The following is a 5,000-nucleotide window of genomic DNA, read 5'->3' as shown; positions in this document are numbered from 1 at the left end:
TGTTTTACATAGCTTGGTGTATTTCTTTTTCCTTGACAATGGGAGAAAAGTGTTGCACCGTTCCCGGAGGTACTGCAATACCGGGTCGATGCGTGGAGCGGACGGAGCAAGCCCCATTTCCGACTCCCTGTTCGAAAAATCCATTTAATATGTAGTCCCCCGATGGGGGACGTATCAGATATTAAACTGATAAGAACAGATTTTTTTTTTTTATAAAATATATTTATTACGTTCAAAACCCAACAAAAATCTTATACAATCAATCAATTCAAACACAAATTCCATTAAACATTTCAAAACTATTCAATAATAACCAAACCCAAAAACCAAAAGTCATGGGAGCATTTTCCCTCCCCTTCCCATCTACAAACCAAAACCTACACCAAAAAATCAAAGAAAAACTCACCCCATCCCGACCGACGGGGACGCCTTCTCCACTCCTGACGCTCCCCGTCGGCCGCCATCCCCTCTCCCCTGGATGCGGTAACAGCGCCCGACACACGCTCACCCTGCGTCCCGTACCCCACACTTAGGTCTACCACCCTGCCCTCCTCCTGACTCCGGCCCGGGGACCCCACGAGCCCAAACAGGGAGCTTAAGCCTCCCTCCATCGCCCAATCCTGGGCCATGCCTGTAAGGTCAAGCTCAGACAGGGGTGTAAAGGTGAAGGAAGAGGGAACCCAAGAGGGCCCTGTAACCTCCCCCTCCCCTCCACCCTGATCTGCCCCCCCTCCCTCTTTTACCACCCATCCTCCTTGAGCGCTCCCCTCTTTTCGACCTCTTGTATGGTGGAGTAAAAGGCAAAAAGTTTTCATAGCTTGCCTCCTTCTCCACCTCCACCCGTGATTTCACCTCTTTACTGTCCCCCACTCCTTCACTCCTTCTCCTACTGGTCCCGCCACAACTACCTTCTCTGTCTCCTCCCTTTCTGTCTTTTCCTTCTCCACCACCTTCTTCCCTGTCTCCTTCCTTTCTGTCTCTTTCTTCTCCACCACCTTCTTCCCTATCTCCTTCCTTTCTGTCTCTTTCTCCTCCACCACCTTCTTCCCTGTCTCCTTCCTTTCTGTCTCTTTCTCCTCCACCACCTTCTTCCCTCTCTCCTTCCTTTCTGTCTCTTTCTCCTCCACCACCTTCTTCCCTGTCTCCTTCCTTTCTATCTCTTTCTTCTCCACCGCCGTCTTCCCAGTCTCCTTCCTTTCTGTCTCTTTCTCCTCCACCACCTTCTTCCCAGTCTCCTTCCTTTCTGTCTCTTTCTTCTCCACCTCCGTCTTCCCAGTCTCCTCCCTCTCTGTTGCCTTCTCCGTCTCCTTCCTCTCCACAGCCGTCTTCTCTGGCCCCTTCACTCTCCTGTCTCCTTCCTCCTCCTGCTCTCCTTTAGCCTTCTTCCCTTCCGTTTCCACTATGCTGTTGTCTTCTTTTCCTTTTTCTCCTCCCGCTTCCGTTTTCTCCTCCTCTTCCACCCGTGTGTCCGCTCCCTCTGTTCCAGTCCTTTGTTCTTGGTCCCTCCTTCTACCCCCATCCCCGGCTCTTGCTCCCCCCCAGCTGCAGACGCCGTATGACCTCTGACGCGCCGGGCATTCACGCCACAGGTGCGTTAGCATACCACACCCGTGACATGCCTTCGGCGCGTCACAGTCCCTCGCCTCGTGCTCCGTAGATCCACAATACCTACACTTCTTTGTACCGCACGAGGCGAGGATATGACCATAGGCCATACAACGCCTGCAGAACGGAGGCTGACGGGCATAATGCAACGTCCCCGGTCAGCCCCCAGGGAGAACATCGCCGGAGGATGGAGGTATCCACCCAATCCATTTGGGTCCTCTCTTAGGAGGGCCTGAAACCCCTCCTCCCGGTCCAAAAGCCCAGGGAATCTTTGAGGTGCCTTCCTGAGGAGACACCATCCATGTATCTCCCCAGAAAGGCCCCCACCTCCTCATCCTTAACGTAAGGGTTGTAAATATTTACATTTACCACTCGGAAATTACTCCTCGCCAAGCTGGTTACAATGTAAAGAGACATTGGCCTCTCCGCTTCCACTTCTCTCACTTTTCTCAAAATGTCATCGTGCTTTCCTTCTGTATGCAGTGCCAACTCATACGCTCCTTCCAATGGATTGTCTTGAAGGCAGAACACATCCTCCACCTTCAGTCCCAGGATTCCAATCACAATGTTCCTCCCAAAGGCATCTCTGTCAAAAGGCTCCATCGTCTTATCTCTCCAAGCAAAGCGTATCGTATTTGCCTGACCTGTCCTAGGGACCGGTCTCGATGAAGTACTTTGCGCCATCTCCGCAAGGAGCTTGACACACTCTACTCAGCTCTCGCTCTCTTCAAAACAGAAAAAACTGAAAAAGAGCGGCAAAATAAACCAATCGTGAATACAAAAAACCAAAATAACAAACTTTCCTCCCTCCTGCCTTCCTTCGACCTTTTGGCTCAGCGGGCTTTGGGGCACCTCGGTACCAAGCTTGATCTGAGCCAAAAGGCCAGAAGCGATAACCCACAAATTGACCCCTGCACCCGCTCGGGCCCCGGGGCCTCGGCAGACCTCATCGGTTTGGCAAAAGTTGGCTCCTCCTCACCCAACGCTTCCCTGGTGACAGGCGGGTGTGTTTTTTTTTAAAAGTCGCTAATGCGTCGTTAGGTCACTAGCTCTTTAATCCTAGTGCGACTATTTGTTCAATGCCCGGCAAATACACCAGTCATCGTCGGGCTTGAACTCAATTGCCCGAGCGACTACTTTGAGTGGAAAAATACGCCGGTCGGTCAGCCGGCTTCAAGTCAAACGCCTGAGCAAAAAGTCTCGGCGTCATCTCTGTCAATTTCTCTTGAAACAAGATACCGGGCTCTGCCAGAAGCAAAGCCCTTCCAAAAATACGTTGAACTCGTAAGTGTTCCTCTCCACGGAAGTCTTTAGTAAAAGGCGAAAGGCTTGTGCGTAATGAAGAGAAACCAGAGTCGTATGGAAGTCAGAGGTCGGGGCCCGAGACACACACGGTGCACTCTAGGCCGGGTCCCCGCGGGTGGTCCCCGAACCCACTCTTCCAAGTTTTCGAGGGCTGTGGGTAAAAAGTCACAGACAGACAGACAGACAGACAGACAGACAGACAGACAGACAGACAGACAGACAGACAGACAGACAGATAGATAGATAGATAGACAATCCTGGTGAAGTGATTGTATTTTTGGGGGGCCCAAAACACACACACACACACAATCCTGGTGAAGTGATTGTATTTTTTTGGGGGGGCTCAAAAACACACACACACACACACACACACACACACACACACACACACACACACACACACACACACACACACACTCTCCTGGCCAATGTTATTTTTTTTTTTTTTTTTTTTTTTTAAGTAAAATGGCGGGAAAACGGGGGACCCCCATGAAGGGGGCTTCGCACTTGTTTCAGTTTGGATGATTCTTCTTTTTTCATTCCTTCTCTTCTTCTGCTAGCTGTTTTACATAGCTTGGTGTATTTCTTTTTCCTTGACAATGGGAGAAAAGTGTTGCACCGTTCCCGGAGGTACTGCAATACCGGGTCGATGCGTGGAGCGGACGGAGCAAGCCCCATTTCCGACTCCCTGTTCGAAAAATCCATTTAATATGTAGTCCCCGATGGGGGACGTATCAGATATTAAACTGATAAGAACAGATACTACACTTGATCTGAGCCAAAAGGCCGAGAAGCGATAACCCACAAATTGACCCCTGCACCCGCCGGGTCCCCGGGGGGCCTCGGCAGACCTCATCGGTTTGGCAAAAGTTGGCTCCTCCTCACCCAACGCTTCCCTGGTGACAGGCGGGTGTGTTTTTTTTAAAAGTCGCTAATGCGTCGTTAGGTCACTAGCTCTTTAATCCTAGTGCGACTATTTGTTCAATGCCCGGCAAATACACCAGTCATCGTCGGGCTTGAACTCAATTGCCCGAGCGACTACTTTGAGTGGAAAAAATACGCCGGTCGGTCAGCCGGCTTCAAGTCAAACGCCTGAGCAAAAGTCTCGGCGTCATCTCTGTCAATTTCTCTTGAAACAAGATACCGGGCTCTGCCAGAAGCAAAGCCCTTCCAAAAATACGTTGAACTCGTAGAAGTGTTCCTCTCCACGGAAGTCTTTAGTAAAAGGCGAAAGGCTTGTGCGTAATGAAGAGAAACCAGAGTCGTATGGAAGTCAGAGGTCGGGGCCCGAGACACACACGGTGCACTCTAGGCCGGGTCCCGCGGGTGGTCCCCGAACCCACTCTTCCAAGTTTTCGAGGGCTGTGGGTAAAAAGTCACAGACAGACAGACAGACAGACAGACAGACAGACAGACAGACAGACAGACAGACAGACAGACAGACAGATAGATAGATAGACAATCCTGGTGAAGTGATTGTATTTTTGGGGGGCTCAAAACACACACACACACACAATCCTGGTGAAGTGATTGTATTTTTTTGGGGGGCTCAAACACACACACACACACACACACACACACACACACACACACACACACACACACACACACACACACACACACTCTCCTGGCCAATGTTTTTTTTTTTTTTTTTTTTTTTTTTAAGTAAAATGGCGGAAAACGGGGACCCCCATGAAGGGGGGCTTCGCACTTGTTTCAGTTTGGATGATTCTTCTTTTTTCATTCCTTCTCTTCTTCTGCTAGCTGTTTTACATAGCTTGGTGTATTTCTTTTTCCTTGACAATGGGAGAAAAGTGTTGCACCGTTCCCGGAGGTACTGCAATACCGGGTCGATGCGTGGAGCGGACGGAGCAAGCCCCATTTCCGACTCCCTGTTCGAAAAATCCATTTAATATGTAGTCCCCGATGGGGACGTATCAGATATTAAACTGATAAGAACAGATACTACACTTGATCTGAGCCAAAAGGCCGAGAAGCGATAACCCGCAAATTGACCCCTGCACCCCGGCCCCGGGCCTCGGCAGACCTCATCGGTTTGGCAAAAGTTGGCTCCTCCTCACCCAACGCTT

The 5,000-nt window shown here is 50.3% G+C and overlaps 4 non-coding genes and 1 pseudogene across 4 annotated transcripts; all 5 read right to left on the bottom strand.

Moving 5' to 3' along the window:
- Window positions 1-47: 47 nt before the first annotated feature.
- LOC123740324 (uncharacterized) lies at window positions 48-223 on the bottom strand (annotated as a pseudogene).
- A 2,623-nt stretch (window positions 224-2,846) lies between these two features.
- LOC123740416 (U5 spliceosomal RNA) lies at window positions 2,847-2,963 on the bottom strand. Its single transcript, XR_006768309.1, has one exon. It is a non-coding gene; the product is annotated as a U5 spliceosomal RNA (small nuclear RNA).
- A 555-nt stretch (window positions 2,964-3,518) lies between these two features.
- On the bottom strand, window positions 3,519-3,708 carry LOC123740546 (U2 spliceosomal RNA). The gene has a single exon (XR_006768427.1). It is a non-coding gene; the product is annotated as a U2 spliceosomal RNA (small nuclear RNA).
- A 348-nt stretch (window positions 3,709-4,056) lies between these two features.
- LOC123740587 (U5 spliceosomal RNA) lies at window positions 4,057-4,175 on the bottom strand. Its single transcript, XR_006768465.1, has one exon. It is a non-coding gene; the product is annotated as a U5 spliceosomal RNA (small nuclear RNA).
- A 547-nt stretch (window positions 4,176-4,722) lies between these two features.
- On the bottom strand, window positions 4,723-4,911 carry LOC123740603 (U2 spliceosomal RNA). Its single transcript, XR_006768479.1, has one exon. It is a non-coding gene; the product is annotated as a U2 spliceosomal RNA (small nuclear RNA).
- Window positions 4,912-5,000: the final 89 nt, after the last annotated feature.

The sequence above is a fragment of the Salmo salar genome, unplaced genomic scaffold (genome assembly GCF_905237065.1).
Source record: "Salmo salar unplaced genomic scaffold, Ssal_v3.1, whole genome shotgun sequence".
In the NCBI taxonomy this organism is placed as follows: domain Eukaryota; kingdom Metazoa; phylum Chordata; class Actinopteri; order Salmoniformes; family Salmonidae; genus Salmo; species Salmo salar.
The sequence above is the reverse complement of the archived record's forward strand: the minus strand, read 5'-3'. Positions and strand labels throughout refer to the sequence as shown.